The sequence below is a fragment of the Myodes glareolus genome, chromosome 10, assembly GCF_982192425.1.
Source record: "Myodes glareolus chromosome 10, mMyoGla1.1, whole genome shotgun sequence".
Taxonomy (NCBI): Eukaryota; Metazoa; Chordata; class Mammalia; order Rodentia; family Cricetidae; genus Myodes; species Myodes glareolus.
In genome coordinates, this window is record NC_142035.1 from 42,400,571 (window position 1) to 42,418,301 (window position 17,731).

Genomic DNA, 17,731 nt, shown 5'->3' on the forward strand with positions numbered 1-17,731 from the left:
AGAATAGCAAAGTTCTCTCCCTCTGCCTTTGCCTTATCTCTGGAAAGAACTCAAGGCTTAACAAAAGACAATAGGGAGGGACCACTCAATATTGTGTTGCTAAGTAGTCCTTTCTAGGTTAAACATGTTTACTAGTCAGAAAAGCTGAAGTTTTTACACAAAGGGCTGTAACCCTGGGTGGCTAACATGCCACGTCTCTCCTCTTTCACATGGCATGGGATGGGAAATGGGAGGGGTGGGAGGGTGAGTGTGTGATAGTCACACACACAGTTGAGAAGCTAGTTTCCAAGAATCTGATGCAGAGCGGCTCAGACTTTACCACGGACCAGATTACAAGTGGTCCCTTAAAAAGACCATAGTGACTTAGCGGGTCTCCGATAGCAATAGAAGAGGCAGATTTCCAATGCGCTCACTGTAAAGTGCCAGCTCATGGCCATGATATGACTAGAACAGAATCATTTGGAACCTGCATCTCACTTTCTGGGATTCCTATCACAGATCACTAGATTGTGGTAAAGATCCAGAGGCAGAAAACTGTGTGCGAGGAATACTGGGAAGAGCAAGACTCGGGAAGGGCACAGGCTGGCTAAGAGCCACATGACCAGAAAATCTGGTTTTCTCAGTTCTTCGCTTTGTAAAGTGAGGCACTAATCTCTCTCTCAAAGAAGAATAAAATGTGTAACTGTACACACAGCCCTGTTTCTACTAGGAGCTCATAACCCACTATTCCTTCACAGGTCAGCAATGCCCACGGGTTCCTGCTTCTCTGAAGCCCACACTTGGGCGTCTAAAATCTGAGAGGAAGGGATCCATGTCGCTTTCCAACTTTCTGTTCTACTCCTTTGGAGCGCACCTCAGGTGAACTGGAAGCGAAATGTCCATGATGATGGCACTCTCACCAGCCTGGATTCCTCAACAGAGGAAACAGCTGAGAGCATTTGGCTGCCCCACTGACCCCTTCTGCTGTCCAATATCCTCAGATGCAAGGCATAATCCTGCATAATCCTGCGCCATATTTCAGCCATTATACTAATGTGACCCTCTTTCTGTTATGATTACCGAGTTAGTTAGGACCTTGGCCGGTGAGGGCCATGGGAGAGAGTGTAATGGATTATTAAAAATTTCTGCAGGATCCCCGGCAGGCAGGAGGCAGCGGGTCCAAAGAGCAGCCAGTCCCAGGCAGGGATGGCACATGAGACCATGTGGCAGGTCTCTGAAGGTGGCTGGTCCCCAGCAGCAAGCCACGTGGTGGCGGGTAAGAGACAGACAGATAGGCACGCCATGCAGAGTGGAGTTGGATATTTATTTAGTGGTTATGGAAGGGAGGGGAGAAGAGCAGAGGGGGCAGAGAGAGAGGGGGGGGGAGAGAGAGAGAGAGAGAGAGAGAGCTCAGGGTGGAAACTGAAGATCAGTTTGCCTCAGTGGATGTGGGAGGGAGTGGGCATGGCTTGTCTCTTAAAGAGACAGATCATTACATTGTAATGAGGCAAACATGGCATGCAGGCAGAGCTTAAGTGAGGAATTTATTGCGAGAAGGGCAAAGGGGAGGGAAGAGGGAAAGAGAGACACACAAAGAGAGACAGAGAGAAAGGGAGAAAGGGAAGGAGGGAGGGAGAGAGGCAAAATCCTTCCTGCCTCTTCAGAAGAACAGCAGGAAAACAGCCGGAGTTGGCCGGACTTGTCTCTTGAAAGGAACTTTGCACCTTCATAGTGATGCAGTAGCCACAGGACCCTGGGCTGGCTAGGTTCATCCTGCCAGGCAACAGGGCCAGCATAATGCCTGAATCCTAACACTTTCCTCAGCAGCTAACTCACTCACAGAGGAAACACTTCCCATCCCTTTCTTTTCCCCCTCCATCTTCCCTCCACATCTCCTGTACTCTCTCCTGGGGTCCTAAAATGTGGTTTATGGGTTAAAATATAAGCTTGGGCAGGGAGATGACAGCGCACGCCTTTAATCCCAACACTCAAGAGACAGACAGGTGAATCTCTTGTGAGTTCGAAGCCAGCCTGCTCTACAAGAGCGAGTTTTAGGACAGGGTCCAAAGCTACAGAGAAAACCCGTCTCGAAAAACAAAACAAAACAAAAAAGCAACCAACCAACCAAACAACAAAAACCCAAAAAAACTTGGAAGTCAGATCACATCAGTCCAAATTCACCTCTTTCCTTTCTGTATGTAGTACTGAACAAGTGAGCTGCGTCCGTTATTTCTTTGCCAGGTTTTTGTGCTAAAACACCTGAGCAAATCAATGTAGAAAAGGAAGGTTTATTTGGGGCTCATTATTTCAGAGCTTTCAGTCTAAGGCTGGTAAGACAAAAGCAATCTGACAAAGGGAAGCTGTTTGCAGCAGAAGGGGAGACAGAATGGGTGCCTAGATAAGATTTCTTCTTCTGTCAACCACCAGAACCACCAGTTCTCTCTACCTAATTGCCCCTCACCTAGGAACTCTTTCCAGGACTGGCTAGCCTATAATGTAGGGGAAGTTAGCTTTCTCAGGACTCAAGCACTTCTTAAAAGTACCACCTGCTGTGTGGTGGGGGTGTGGTTACACTTTTAACAGTCTTGGGGACAGCAACAGAAAGGACTAGGGCCCTGGTGGAAGGGAAGAGAGAATTCAAAGGAATCAAATTAAGCCCCTCCATGCTGAGAATGGAATCTATGGGGACAACCCAGAGCCCAGTGGCCTTCCTTCAAGGACAGGGCTGGTTTAAACCTCTCACAATCAAATAGTCACATCTTCTGGCCTTTGCCTATCATAAGATTGCCACAGGCACACTGGAGAGGAAATCAGATTTTTTTTTCTGTGCCCAGTTTGGCAAAAGTATAAATAGATCCATTTTTCTCTATCAATCTCTCTGTACTGATTTCTTTTGAAATACAAGGAAATGAAAGCCACAGGTTTCGGTGACTGGTAACAGGGCCATTTTCTATTCAAACATCACATGCGCCTCATGTTCCCAGATCGCTCTTCTGTCATCTGTGGAAAAAACCGACCATATCTCTGCTCAACACTGGGTATGGCCAGGAAATACTGAACATTTAAGCAGTAATTGTGTCACGAGGACTGAGTAAGGTAAATGGTACCTCATTTTCTTCTAACCCATCCACCACATGAATAGAATCTCTTTTAATAACATGCCTTCTGTTTCAGACCCACCAGGTAACGCTATTTCATAAGAAATGCAAGTCTCTGTCTATAGGACTGCAGAAATAACTATTACCCTACAATGTGATGCAATTTAAAGAGTCATTTTTGTATTCAGAAATCCAAACTGAAAGTGTGAGTACCTGACTTTGCAAACTCCATTTTAAAGAAGGGGCTTCATCTTGAGCTGGGGGTGGGCGATCTCAGCTCCAGAAGTGTGTTGCCATAGCAAAAATTTGAACAGATACCCTAAAAATGGCCAATTAAGAAGATAGGGAGTAGGGTCATAAAGTTTAAAGAGGTCCAGATGTTCTTGGGAGGCATCCTCCCCTTGAAGATACCTTGTTCGTTATTAATGGCTCTTTGTTAGTTTTCACGGCCAAAAACTGACCAATGGTTTCAGGGAATACCTTATCCTACGTCCTCCTCACCCAATCCCATGACAACAGGACACAACTCCCCTTATTGCAGCTTTTTCCCTTTAAAACTTTGCCCCTTCCCTGGGTTTGAGGCTGAACTTCCCTCACCCACTGCATTGGCATGGTGGAGGTGTAGCCCAAACTCGAGTTTGAATATTATTAAAAATCATCATGTAATTTGCATTGGAAATCTGGCTCTGTAAATTCATTTGGGGACCAGAAACTTGGGCATAACAAAAGAACTTTTCAAGCATTGTTTGTAAAGTTCTCCCTTCTTACAATTGTCTGGATGAACACTACAAGATGAAAAGGGGTGAGAGAAAAAAAAAGGGGATTAAATGAGTTAAAGAGATTTCTAAAATCTTAAAGACACTGACTATGTCTTCTGAAAATCGGAATTGTATACAAAAGGCAAGATGGTCAGTCAATGAAAGTTATTTATATGATACCCTCCGCTGCCCTGAAGACAGAACCTGTGAGGCAGAGGAGAAGCCCTTAGGGAGAGGGGTGGCTGCTGTCACCAGGTAGTCCAGCTGGGTACGAAAGAGCAGAGGAAAAGCCCAAGGCACAGTTCTTAGGACAGGACAGAGCTTCCCTTTAAGATTTTTCGTGATTATGGATAGAACTACCCACTCTAAGTGTCTATTAACAAAACTTAGTGGAAGTGGCTTTACCGTTCTCAATCATACACATACAACACTCACACACAGTTATAATTACATGCTTCTTTTTTGAGGCCGGCTTGTTACAAAGCTGAAACTGGCCTCCAACGTGCGATCCTCCTACCTCTAACTCTGCAATACCAAGGTTATAGATGTGTACGACGATGTGTGTATCATATATGCAATTTGCAACATGTATTTACAGGTATAAGTTGAAAGGTTCAGAATCTCATTATGTAGAGGGCAAAGGTCACGTCCCATCTCTGTCTCAGAAGTAAGGCACTCGTCATAAGAGAAAGCCTGCCCTGAGTTCCTTCTTTCATCTTTCTTTTGCATTCTGCTCTTGCCGGATACAGATCAGAGGGATCACAGTTGCTGCCCTGACAAGGCTGCCACCAGGAAATACTTCCTAAAAGAACTGCCTGACCTCAAGAAACCACCGCACTCCAGAAGTCAAAGTGGGCAGGAGTCCAAGGGAAGTATGTGTACCTGTTCCTCTGACATTTAACATGCCCTCTCCTCTTTGCAGAGACGGGAACCGCAGAAATGAAATGCTGGTGTGGAGCAGAAACCATGAAATGAAAATTTCATTCCTTGCAATACTATATGGATGGCAATCTTCCCTCCACCTCTTCTCTCCTGAGCTCCTCAGGACTCTAAACTCTGTAGCTCTCTGTACCTGCCCCTTTCTCATTCAGTCTAGGGTAAGTCTGTATCACCCTTTCCTAGACTGCTGCCAAAACCTCCAAATTAAGAACTCAGATCAGTTTTCCTGGGATTCTTCCTGCAATCTCTACCCAGAAGGCCAACAGCAGTTCTGCCATGCCACCTGATCAAAGCCTGTCACTGGCTGTCATGCACAAGGTAGAAACCATATTTAGTACCACAGTTTGACAGACTTACATAGCATCTCTCTCTCTCTCTCTCTCTCTCTCTCTCTCTCTTCACACACACACACACACACACACCACCACCACCACCACCACCACCACCGCCACCATTTGTTTGAATGACATTAACCTCCAAATAAAATATTCTATCATCTTCTTTGCTTTTCTGAATTCTTACCCATCATCTGTGACTAAAAAAGTATTGCTGATTCTGGGAGAACCTTTCTCAACACACACACACACACACACACACACACACACACACACACGTTCTGGAATCACACTGCCAAACTGAAATGACAGGCACAGTTTCTGAGGGCTATGTCATCATTGGTAAGTTATCTAATGTCTCTGTGCCTCAGTCCTGTGTTAGTGGGGATAATCATCGTGCCTAATTCAGTAGACCTACTTTGAGGATTATGAAAGCTGGTATATGAATGACTTAGGTGTCTGATGTCTTATGAAAGTCACAGTGTCCTCAGTCTGGAGATTATCCACCCCTGATGCTTCTTAAATGGAACTCTATCCTCACTCTTCCTAGGTACTACTTGATGGGGGTCTAATATTCAGTGCATTATTTTTTCAGAGGATTAAGCTCAGCTAACGATTCCTACCTTCCTGTAGAGTTTCCAGCTTTCTCGGAACTATCTGGATACATTTCTCCCTATAACCTCAAAGCCTTTCTTAAAAACAAAATATAGAAATCACCAGGTAGCCGGGCGGTGGTGGTGCACGCCTTTAATCCCAATACTTGGGAGGCAGAGGCAGACAGATTTCTGTGAGAGCGAGGCCAACCCAGTCTACAGACAGTTAGGGCTCCACAAAGAAATCTTGTCTTGAAAAACAAAAACAGAAGAGAAAAAAAGAAGAAAGAAAGAAAGGAAGGAAGGAAGGAAGGAAGGAAGGAAGGAAGGAAGGAAGGAAGGAAGGAAGGAAGAAAGAAAGAAAGAAAGAAAGAAACCACCAGTTATATATGCAAGAGAAGCAAACGAAAAGAAAGAAACAATCTTTATTGCCAGCACTCACAGGAAAGTCAAGTTGAACACTAAAAGTGATCCAGCTGCAGAGACTGTTCATTAGACCAAGGGACAAATGGGTCTTGGCCGAAGTCAAATAAGCTCTCCTTATTTCAAATTTTGCTCACTAACAAATTTGCCACAAAAATTCCACACACTCAGGAGCAGAATATGCTCAAACAAAATATGAGTCCCTGGGGGAGAGGGTTCTAAGGAAAGAGGAAGTCACGAGGACAGAGACACAGAATATTAACAGTGCAAGATCTGCAGCTACTGTAACATCTTGGTAGGCATCAGTACCTCAGTATCTTGACTTCAGATGGCCATCAGCATACTCTTTAGCAGACCATGCTTGTGTGTTCATTGAAACACTTGTGATGAGTTCAGACAAGGTCTTCAAATGACATACAGAACCTTACTGCAAAAGGTTGCAAAACGTTAAAATTTTTCATATGCATCAAATCAAATCTGTAGCATGAATAATAAAAACCCAGAGACAGATATTGGGGTTCCACCTGAAGATCAGAAAAGTAAAGCAGCCAGCCACTGGTTCTTACCTCTAGCTCAGTCTGAAAATGGTGATCCTGCCTCCAGGAATCTCAGAATGAGACTGTAAGTGAAAGCTGTCTCCTCCTGTCTTACATTCTTCTCTAGAGCTGGGAATAAAGGTGTGCACCACTACTGCACAGCTTCTATGCAAACCAGTGTGGCTACTGGGATTAAAGGTGTGTGTTACCACTGCTCGGTCTGTATACCTAACCAATGTGACTGTTTCACTCTCTGATCTTCAGGCAAGCTTGATTTATTAAATACAAATAAAATATTACTGCACAAATCACATTGTTCTAAAATCCAGTGTGGCCATGTTCTAGAGGCCTGACTAACTCAGTTACCCTACACTGTGACCTGTGCCATTAGGCACAGACATTAGAAAGAATGGCATAGCATTTTCCATCTCGGCAGCCTTCCTTGGAAGAACCTCACTGGGCCATGAAATAGTGTATGCAAGAAGTATTACCTTCACATGATTCACAGAATTAAAGAATAATTTCTGGAGGCAAGTAATCCAGACAAGCATCATCCTAATTATTAGAAACACTGAATTATGGACGCACATAAGTATCCATATCTCCTGAAACAGTAAGCCTAAATGCAAAGGAAAAAATAACACTCAGTAGTCATATGCAATCTTTGTTACTAGACAGCTCAGAACCAGAGCTCTTTGTGAATGAAAACTGTGAGTCTGAGAAAAGGTCCATAATTCCCTTGGATCTCAGCTTCCTTCACTGTTGGTGATAAAAGACTGACTACTGATGGGGTTGTGAGACAGTGAAAGCAATAATCAGGTACGTAGGGTGGGGCTAGCAAAAACAAACATACTGGTTTTCTTTTCTCCAAATAGTTCAGCTGAACCTGGGGAAACGCAGCATGGTCAGGGATCTGCTTTTAAGTAACTCATCAAGTAGATACCCAGAGATAGCGACCATCTATCTCCCTTTGGGACCATCTATCTCCCTTTGGGAGAAACGGAGACAAGTTCTCAGAGAGGAGTGAATCCAAAGCTAGGTAATTATATCCTGCCCAATAAGGAGACTAGAAACCTGAGACTAGAAACATCAATTCTCTTTTTCTTAGCTGCAGGCTAATAGTGCTTCCCCTATGGTAAATGATAAACTAATTTCTATGGTGAATCACCAAAATCTGCAGAGGAAAAACTCTCTGTGAATAGAATACAAGGATTCTATTTTATATTTCAAGGAGAATCTGGATGGCCTTCATTGGCTGTTCAGCTCTAGTCTGGAATCAAACAATGATTCATCAGAAAATTATTTGCATCATTTGGAAACATCTTGAAGGCTAAAGATGGCCCCTTGTTATGTTCTCACTGCACAGAGTCTCAATGCTAGAGTGGAAAGAGTCCCATTTCTTGAGATGTGTGCAATTATTTGGCTCCAATCCAAGTATATGACAATAATCAGGCTATAAAACGTTATTAACCATGAGTAAAGAACACAAACTTTGAATCACCCAGGTAATAGAGGACATTCATATTTCTTCATTTAAAAAATATTATGAGTAGGAGACAAAGCAGAGTTCCTAGCACTTGAATTAATTAAAACCTATCTGCAATAGCTGACGTGCAGCTCAGCAGAGGAGGACTTATTTATCATGTGCTGCCAAGTCCTGGGACTTACAAAGATAAAAAATAAAATAAAAAATAGATATTTTTAAACAATGAGGAAAAATACAAGTCATAAATGCTACATACAAACAAATGAGAGCAGCGTTCATTAGGAAGACATGGGATACATTTAACAACACAGATGAAACTCAAATGCACTCCACTAAGGCTGACTTGATGTGCACTGTGTAATTCCCTTTATAGGACAGTCTTGGGAAAACAAAGCCGAGGATGATAAAGACCCGAGCTGTGCTTCCCAGGAAGTAGTGAACACATGAGTAGACAATGGGAAGGCTCTGCCGTGGTCAACTGCTCTGTGTCCTAAGAGCGGCAGAGGCTGGAGGACACAACACACTCGTCAACACACATGTAGCTGACATGAAAATACAAGCACGGCTATCTGCACATTTAAAAATGAATCTCTGATTAACAACCATCAGTTCTAACAGGGCATTAAGCTGCCATAGACGGGTGGTTTATCTTGAACAGAAGCCAAAGAGTCTTTCGGGAGAACACACTTTCTATAACTGGCGTATGGACAATGCCTTGTCTTCTAAATCCTCTGTTCCAATCTTCCTCAGTTAGAGGGGCCACAAAGCTTAACACTAAACTGTGAGCCATCTTCCTTCTGATGCCACTGTAGACAACCAAACTGTAAGAGCGGATTAGTAGGAACAGCAACCGCCGCATGTCATGAACTCAGAAGACCAGGAGTGACCACCCCATTGCTCCTTGTCTGTCATTTCCGGCCATTTTGAAAGCATCCCAATCCTTATATTAAATCCTCTCGGCTGGAAACACCAAGAGTGGTCTGTTCTCTTGCTTTCATCTTTCTCGACTAAGATAAATGCCACTTTAAAATGCCCCATGCCTTGGTCCCCAACAGTAAAATAATCCATGAGTCAGAAATATTCCATGGACACAGCTCTTTGATTTACTAGGTTTTTCCACGGTTGCCCACTCTTATCTTGAAATGATGACTCAAGTCAGTTTAGCAAGGTATCTTTTACAGTGACAGCTTCAGGGTCATCAACATAACAATAGTAGCACCCTTTGCGCCAGAAACAAGCCTTCCAGGAGCCTCAGCAAAGGCTCAGGGTTGAACTTTTTCATTCTTACCAGTCCGGTCTGGATACTCTGTCAATTCCCAAGCCAAGAACACTCTATTCCCAGCTCTGGGAGGTCACATCTCATGGAAACAAAACATAAAACCCTTCACCTACTAGTCAACTGTCAGCAAATTCATAGATTTTCTGTTGTCTATTACATGATTCTTTAAATCATCATTTCTTCTCCATTAGCATGTAACTGGATTAGTTAAATTTCAAATAAGCACTGTAGACTTGTTTAAAGAAGAAATTTCCCATGAGGCTTGGCAAACATAGCCTGCAGTCTTAGGAATAAACCTCATTTTGGGATGCCTAGGGACGGAGCAGACTGCATTGTGACATCTCCTGGGATGACCTGCGAGCAAATTCACCCCCTTTGCCTACCTGCTCGGATGCTTACATAAGCAGAACGTTTTGGACATACTGTGTGACAACAGGTTTCAAAGGGAAAGCATTCCACAAGGATAAGGATCACCAATGCAGGGCAGAAAATGCCTTGTGCAGGAGGTACCCAGTGCGTGCTCCCTAAGGAACGAATAAGAATTATGTGCAAACTGGGTTGAATGGAAGAGAGTTTGTGTGAAGTAGATGTCATTGCCTATGAAGTTGGAGTTTCTGGAGGGGGTGGAAGGTGAAAGGTGGCCCCTTACACCACCAACTTTTGTTAAGAGTACCTACATGCTCTACCATAAAAGCCTTCCATCTCTAGCGCTCAGGTCCAGAAATCCCTGAGATGCTATGAAGGAAGAGTGTGTGAGTAGACCCTCCCACCCCTAGGGAGTGAAGGATCTTGTTTAGGGATGGCCAGCATACTGGGAATACATCTTGTCTCACCACACTCTTCTTTGGAAATTCCTCCTGTCTTCAAATTCTAACTGTTTAATGGTTCTCCTCAGAAGGCATTCTCTCCAGGATTTCCACATCCTAAGTAAAAATCCCTTTCCCTCTTAAATTCATTCATATGACTACAACAGATACAAACATTGAACACTCAATTTCCAGAACTGTCTCCATATCCCTTCATTTTCTATGATGTAGGTGAGACCCTCATAGGTGGAATTCACCTAGATATAATGCTGGCTTGGGCCAAATGATGCATTAAAGGTAAACAAGCTCGCCAAGAGGAGCCGCCAGCCTTCTGCCGCCTTCATAGAGCAGCTCTGTCTTTTCACCTGTAGTGGGCACAGAAGTGCGTGAATGGTCCCAGCTCATTAGAGATGTGGCTTTCATATGATGCGTAGCCATAGGCAATGCCATTCTCCTAAGATCAATAGCTTGGGAAATTGCCATTGATTATGACAGGGTAATCGTTTTATTATCTTTTACTTACAGGATCAATTATACAATCAGAAGCAAGTATAGGAATAAATGTATTCAATTCTAACCAGGAGATCTATTCACTTCCAATGTAAACTCTTTGATTGTTTAATTAACTAAAAAACTAGTTTAAAGTCAAGTACACATATGAAGAACATTCAAGGCTGTGAAAAGGCACCCACAATATAATGTTTATTGGGAAAATCAGGATAAATACACATACTATGCTTCCTCAGCTTTGAAAATGGTTACACAAATATATCTAGACATACTAGGAAAAAGTACAACAAAATATTCTCAGTACTTACACAGAGCTGTCAGAAGTAGGTAAGCATTTGATTTCTTTCTTGTAGCTTTGAGTTTGGAACATGCTTTGTAACACACTGCATAGAGGTGACCAGTGAGGTAAACATCCCCAACAGAGCTGCACATCCTATACTCAGTCAATAAAATGACTCATGGATCTCCTCTGTTCTTCCTGTCTTGCCTGAAGCACATTTTTTTTTTTTACATCGGTTTGATGTGCTTCAATGCTCAGAAACTGCTGCAGTGGAGCACAGGGGTGGAAGCCCGCCTGGGCTCCAAGGACCAGGTAAAGAACTAATTTTAGAGATGGCCCAAAAGGGACAAGACTTACCTGTCCAGTAAATAATTTGGAGAGAGGAGGGTGATGGCTTTATGTTTCTCATGCAATTTATCCTCTTTTTACTTCTAAAAATAAAAAGTGTTTCTTTCTTCCTTCTAAGGCAATGTGTTCTGTTCTAAGAAAATTAAACTGTTTGAACATATCTTTTAACTTATTTTTATCTCCTGAAGGAATTTTTATTTGTAAGACACAAAAATGATAAAAACCAGACAAAGATCCAAATTATATAATGATTATCTTTCTCTGAACATCTCTGAAATAAGAATATGAATTGATTCCCTCTAGCTTTGCAGACTGACTTCTAAGATGCTGCTAACTCGACTAGCTATTGTATACACATGTGCCCATATATGCAGGTATAATTTCTATAAGATAAGAGAATGATTATATAGCCATGTTTACATAAAATGTAAAGCTGTATAAACACATGCTCTATAAAATTCAATATGGCATCAAGATATATGTTAGATATGTTTATTTGCAGTTTGCATGTTCAGGACACACAAATCACATACACACTCTAACTTCATACTGCCAAATTATGCAAATTATAAAAATCACATGTGATGCCTTTTACTTTGAAACTCTGTTTAGGATCTAGATAGATGATGGTACTTCCAGAAGACCAGAGTTTGGTTCTCAGCACCCAGGTAGGGCAGCACACAATCACTGAAGCTCCATCCAGTGGCAGAACTGGTACCTTATTCTGGCCTCAATAGGCACTCTCAATCACATGGCACACACATACACAGACACCACACAGACACAGAAAGATAATCTTAAAATACACTTTAAAAACTTTCTTTAAAGAATATTATTTTTACCATTAAAACTATCACAGCCCAGTAACCTATGGGTAGTGAGAAGATGCCTTCAAAGTCAAAGGTGTTTTCTCTGTTTCTCCTTTTAGGGGTGATTCGAGGTGTCTGTTGTCTTGTTGTTGTATAAGTCCTCTCATTACCTACAGGTATTGTTTCATTAAATAAAAACAGTTTCTAAAAAAAGTAAAATGAACAGTAAACTTTATTCCCACTATGCCCCAGGCCACCTCTGTAGTGGCGAACAGAGAGCACTTCTGATTCTAATCCCTCTTGCGCGTCTCTGTACAGTCCAGATCAAGGATTATTGAACAGAAGTATAATATGAGACACAAGTTGAACTCAAAATCTTTTGGTAGTCACACTGAAAACAATCAGGACATCACAGATGAATACACAACATCTCCTCAGTATACACAAGGCCTGAGTGCGATCCGTAACACACACACACACACACACACACACACACACACACTAGAGAAAGAGGGAAGGAGAGAGAGAAAAGAGAATGGTAACAGTAAAAATTGATGTTAGTTACACATTATTTATCCAAGTATATCCAAAGTAGTAAAATACAGTATAGTGTGCAGCCATTATAAAAGTGTGGTATTCTGTACTCATTCCTCACGCTGTATAGAAGATGGTGCATATTTCACACTTAGCGCATATGTCGATTTGCCCACCACATTTCAGTGGCTCAGTAAACAAATATGGCTCATGGCTGCTTTGTTGGAAAGTTACTTCTAGAAAATATACTAAAATTCCTCACTCTTGATTTGTCAGTTCAGGAGCTATCTTTGACTCTATGCTATACACTGCCTCCTTTTCTGCTCCCCAATTTGCCAAGGATCTTTTTTTCCCCCAAAACTATGTTTTCAACAAAAATTAGAGCAGCTGTTCTTAACCCATGGGTCGTGACCCCTTTGGGGGTCGAATGATCCTTTAACAGGGGTCACCTAAGACCATCTGCATACCAGATATTTACATTAGGATTATAACAATAGCAAAATTACAGTGTGAAGGAGTAATGAAAATGACTTTATGGTTGGGGGGGACACTACAACACGAGGAACTGTATTTAGGGGTCACGGCATTAGGAAGGCTGAGAAGCACTGGTCTGGAGCCTTGTATTCACACCTCTTTATTAGCTCACCATGGTGAGACGGTCTTAAGAAGGATGAGCAAGGGGCCCTGCATTCTCCTCCCTTCCTTTCCCTTCCCCTAGTGGACCGCTCCTTTCCACAGCACAGTTCTACGAGGAAGACTCTCTTCCAAGGAGTTTGAAGGCTTTATCAGGGGACACTTAAACACCTCAACAGCCCTAGAAATCTTTGAGTTAAAACACAGTGGGCGTTCTTACTGACATTTTTAAAAAATAGGACATTCAAAGGTCTCATATATATAACTTTAGGTAAAGATTTACCAGACCTATAAGGAAAGAGTCATGGTTATACTTCATCACAAAAGCAACATTGAAACAGATTCTAGGATTAACTCCATATTACAGAAGCAGCGCAACAAAAGTTATCTCACAGTTCAAGTCCACAAGGCAAGTGAACACACTCAGTCCCACATCTGTCACTTTAGGACACCATATCAAAACAAAGACACACTTAAGACTATTTAGCTACCTCATCCTTTTTAATGGGAAGTCTCTGACAAACAGTGAGTGAAGGGTGCTGCCACCAGAAGGAGAATAACTATTGCCTCAGAGCAACGTCAAGAATTTCAAGACGCAGGAGCGATATATAAAACGAACTCCAAGTGCCCGTTTAATTGTCTTTCAGGCAAGCTCACATCAGACCCATATTATAACAAAGCTGCAGGGGTAACCTTCTTCTTTTGGTACTGAGTTCAATCCTACTTCAATGTGCAGCCATCCCCAAGGAGAAAAAGCTTGGTTATGAAGCTCAGCATGTGGACCGTGTTCCACTGATTTCAACTTTGCTTTTTCCCTAAACCTTGCTAACTAACCTTGCTAACTAAATACTAAGAGTCACATCTCATCAAAGTCCCAAAGTTAAATCCTTAGGAAAATGGATTTCTGAAGAAAATCATTCTCGAGTAATTATACATGTGTATTAGACAACATTTACATAAAAATATGAATAATGTTATTTAATTTTCCAATTCAGGAAAACAAGCTGCTAGCGCTGGGATGGTTAAAAAGATATGTTACTCAGGGGAGATGATGATACAATGTTAAATATCTGTAATGAAATATAAAGGCCACCAAAACAAGAACAGATGCCTCAGCAGATGGTGTGCAGTGTGCCTATCCAACATTCTTGCTCCTCATTTTGGAGAGTGATAACGATGATCTCAACTAAAATTCTGTGCTTCCTAAAGCTTTCTCACAATGGTGACCCTGTTTAATCCACTGCAAAGATTGCTGAGATATGGAAGACTCTTGAATCTTCTAATATGATATAATTCCCCCTGCTTCTATTTCTTCCTGCTGGGAATATACATGTGATACCCAAAGATGGCGAGTCCATCCTGATCATGAGGATAAAGTCCAGGTAAGAAGGTTAGAGAATGAATCAAGACAGAGTGTGGGTTCCTTAGGTTCACCTGGCTCTTACCCCAGTTCTGCATGACCTACCTCTGATCCAGATGCAAGAATAAATATGAATCATTGTGCTAAACACCACGGCTCAGGGCTCCCTCTGAGGAGTGCCCTAACAATACTAGAACCTCGATGTGCCCCAAGTCACAGATATACAGGAACTTCAATAACTGACCATGGCAGAAATAACATTCTCTTTTACGATACTATTTTTTTAATCTTAAAAGTGAGTCCAGGGGCTGGAGAGAGGGCTCAGAGAGATGACTGCTCTTCCAGAGGTCCTGAGTTCAATTCCCAGAAACCACGTGGTGGCTCACAACCATGTATAATGAGATCTTATGCCCTCTTCTGTCATCCAGGAATGCATGCATACAGAACATTAAAAACATAATAAATAAATCTTTTAAAAAAAATGAGCCCAGAACCTCAACAACAACAACAAAACCTAGTGGTCTGGCATATTTTCAAATGTAGAAAGTTAATATTGTGCTAACATCAAAATCAAGGGATGGTCCTCACAGATCTGTGCACCACCCTATAGTCCAGGGATGAACCAGCTGGCCAATATCAGGTATGTGATGTGCTTTTGTAAGGAATGTTTTACTGGAACTCAATAGCACCGTCATTAGCAGACTGTCTGGGGTTGCTTTGGTGAGAGTGACAGAGCTGAGATATTACAACAAAGACAGTGAGCTATATATTAACTGGTCACTTACAGAAAAAAAAGTTGATTTTCAAATCCATAACTATTTATGGAACAAAACCTAGGGCTATTCACACGGAGTAGATAAGTTCGATATATAACCTTCTATCAGTTTAAACATTATCTTGCTCTTATATTTATGCTGAACAGGGAAAAACTAAGTTTTCAATGTTTCAATGTCTTCAAAATTATGAACAAAGAAAATAATGCCATGGAGCCGGGGAGGTGGGGGGAGAAGACTTCTTAAGGCTGCTCTGATTGGCCATGCACAGTTCAGCATCTGGCAAGTTCTCTAATGTATGAAAATTCAGAATGTCTAAAATGTCCTTCGACTGACAGTAATAAGAAATGAAATAGAGGCCCACTGGAGAAAATTTTACCACGTGACGAGCAGGAATGAGCTCATCTCACCCCTCCTGATGCTGGGTTAGTATATCCATCTTCTGTCTGCCAACCCACACACAGTTTGAATCACTTGAACCCATTTCTGGGAGCATCGCTGACTGGGTACTGGGTTTCTCTCAATGAACCTCCAAATAATCTATGAGGAATTTACCATGTTCACTTGTGCTGCTGTTAAAATATTATGCAAGATTTCAATGTTTTCGTGTTAGGTATTTTCTTTTGAGGCAGGGTCTTACAATGTACTCCTAGCTGACCTGGAACTTTCTGTGTAGACTGGGCTGGCTTCAAACTTGTTACAGTTCTCCTGCTTCTGCTTCCTGAGTGCTGGGAGTGTATCTGTGCACACTAAGCTTAGTTTGGAAAAATATTTTAAGTCTTACATGACACTTAAGTTTCAAAAATTCTATTGTCTAATCTGAGACCTATTTATGTTGGGATCTAAATAGTGAAAATTCTAACCTCACTGCCAAATATAAGCTGGGAAACTATTACTGCTAGTGCTTGGTCCTCAGAAGCTTTTAAAGCACAATTTAAAATAAAAGATATAGACCTGGAAAAATGGTAATAGTTTTCCTTAAGATTTAAGTCCCATTGAAATAAACAGAAACTGGTCTACAGCTACCTCACTAATAGCACCGCATTTCACAGAGACCCAAGCCCATGTTATTTCATGGGCTGGAAATGTGACAAGAGCTGGGTTTCTACCGAACCCGATAGAAACCGAGACTGGTATTCAATCCCTGTGTTCTTAAGTTCAAGGACATGACTGCTCCTCTGCTCAACTATGACTATGTTTGCACCAAAAAGCCTCCACTGGGAATTCCTAACAGGAAAATAATTATCCTTTTCACTATGTCCTTCTAAAGCTCCCTCCTCTGAAGAGAAGCCCAGCACGTTGGGCTTGCCAAAGAAGTGTGTCAGTCTACAAGTCTGTGTCCAAAGTTATGAGCATGTTCTCCGTCCCCAGGGCCCAGAGACATGCACATGGGCAGCTTACCACACACCCAATTATGGTCAAAAATCACATCTAAGCTCTGGCTCTAAGAGCTAGAGATGCTTTAAATGGCAGATGGCAGGCCTAGGTTCACGTGACCTTAGCATCAAGGAAGAAGCAAAATATAACTAGAAAAGCCATGCAGAGCTAGGAGTACCTGAGGCAGCCAGCCTGTGTAAGGAAAAGCATTGAGAGGCAGGCACAGTCCTTTCCACAGCCACTGCGTCAGGGAATAGCAAGGCAACACAGGAGGGGTATGTTTTCCACAGCAACCACATTAGGAATGAGGACCAAAAAGGAGCTGGCTGGTGGCACAGATGGCTTCCAGGCTAGGGAAGTTCAGCAGGATACACCAGCCAGCCACAAGGTACAGATAGGAAGGAAACTCCTGGGAACCTGGGGCAAGGATGGAGTAGGAGGAGTCAGGACAGGAATTTGCAACTCTAAGAACACCCAGCCAGACCTCCTGCTCACTGGAAATGGCCTCAGGCTGGAGGAAACTTTGTGTGGAGCACTCTGCTGGCCACTTATTCAAGAACATTTCCCACAACATTGCCTGGTGGGCATTGAATCCCATTGTGAGCCAAGGGATGAGTTTCAGCAAGGCTGGTGAGTCTCAAACCTACTTGCTATGCCAATCTGCCTTCCCCAGACAAAGAGAATCAATTGAATGGACAGCTATGGAAAAAGCAACTTTGAGAGACTGACATAATCATAGGTGCTGGAAAGCCCCACACTCCCCAACCTTGGAGTTGAAACTAAGGAGAGCCAATGGCCTGAGACCCAGAAGCAGTATCTATGTCTTCATCCGAGTTCAAAGAACTGCAAAGCAGCAATGCTGGTGCCCAAGAACA

At 42.4% G+C, this 17,731-nt stretch overlaps 1 protein-coding gene across 9 annotated transcripts in view; it reads right to left on the reverse strand.

The window, feature by feature from the left end:
- Plcb4 (phospholipase C beta 4) overlaps positions 1-17,731 on the reverse strand; it is a 360,990-nt gene that overhangs the window by 170,133 nt on the left and 173,126 nt on the right. Inside the window, exon 1 of one of the 9 annotated variants that reach the window (XM_085696770.2) lies at positions 6,435-6,552. The exons of the other annotated variants lie outside the window; for them this stretch is intronic. The gene's annotated coding sequence lies outside the window, so the exon portion shown is untranslated. Of the gene's footprint in view, positions 1-6,434; positions 6,553-17,731 lie in introns of those variants that run through there. 9 annotated transcript variants of the gene reach the window in all.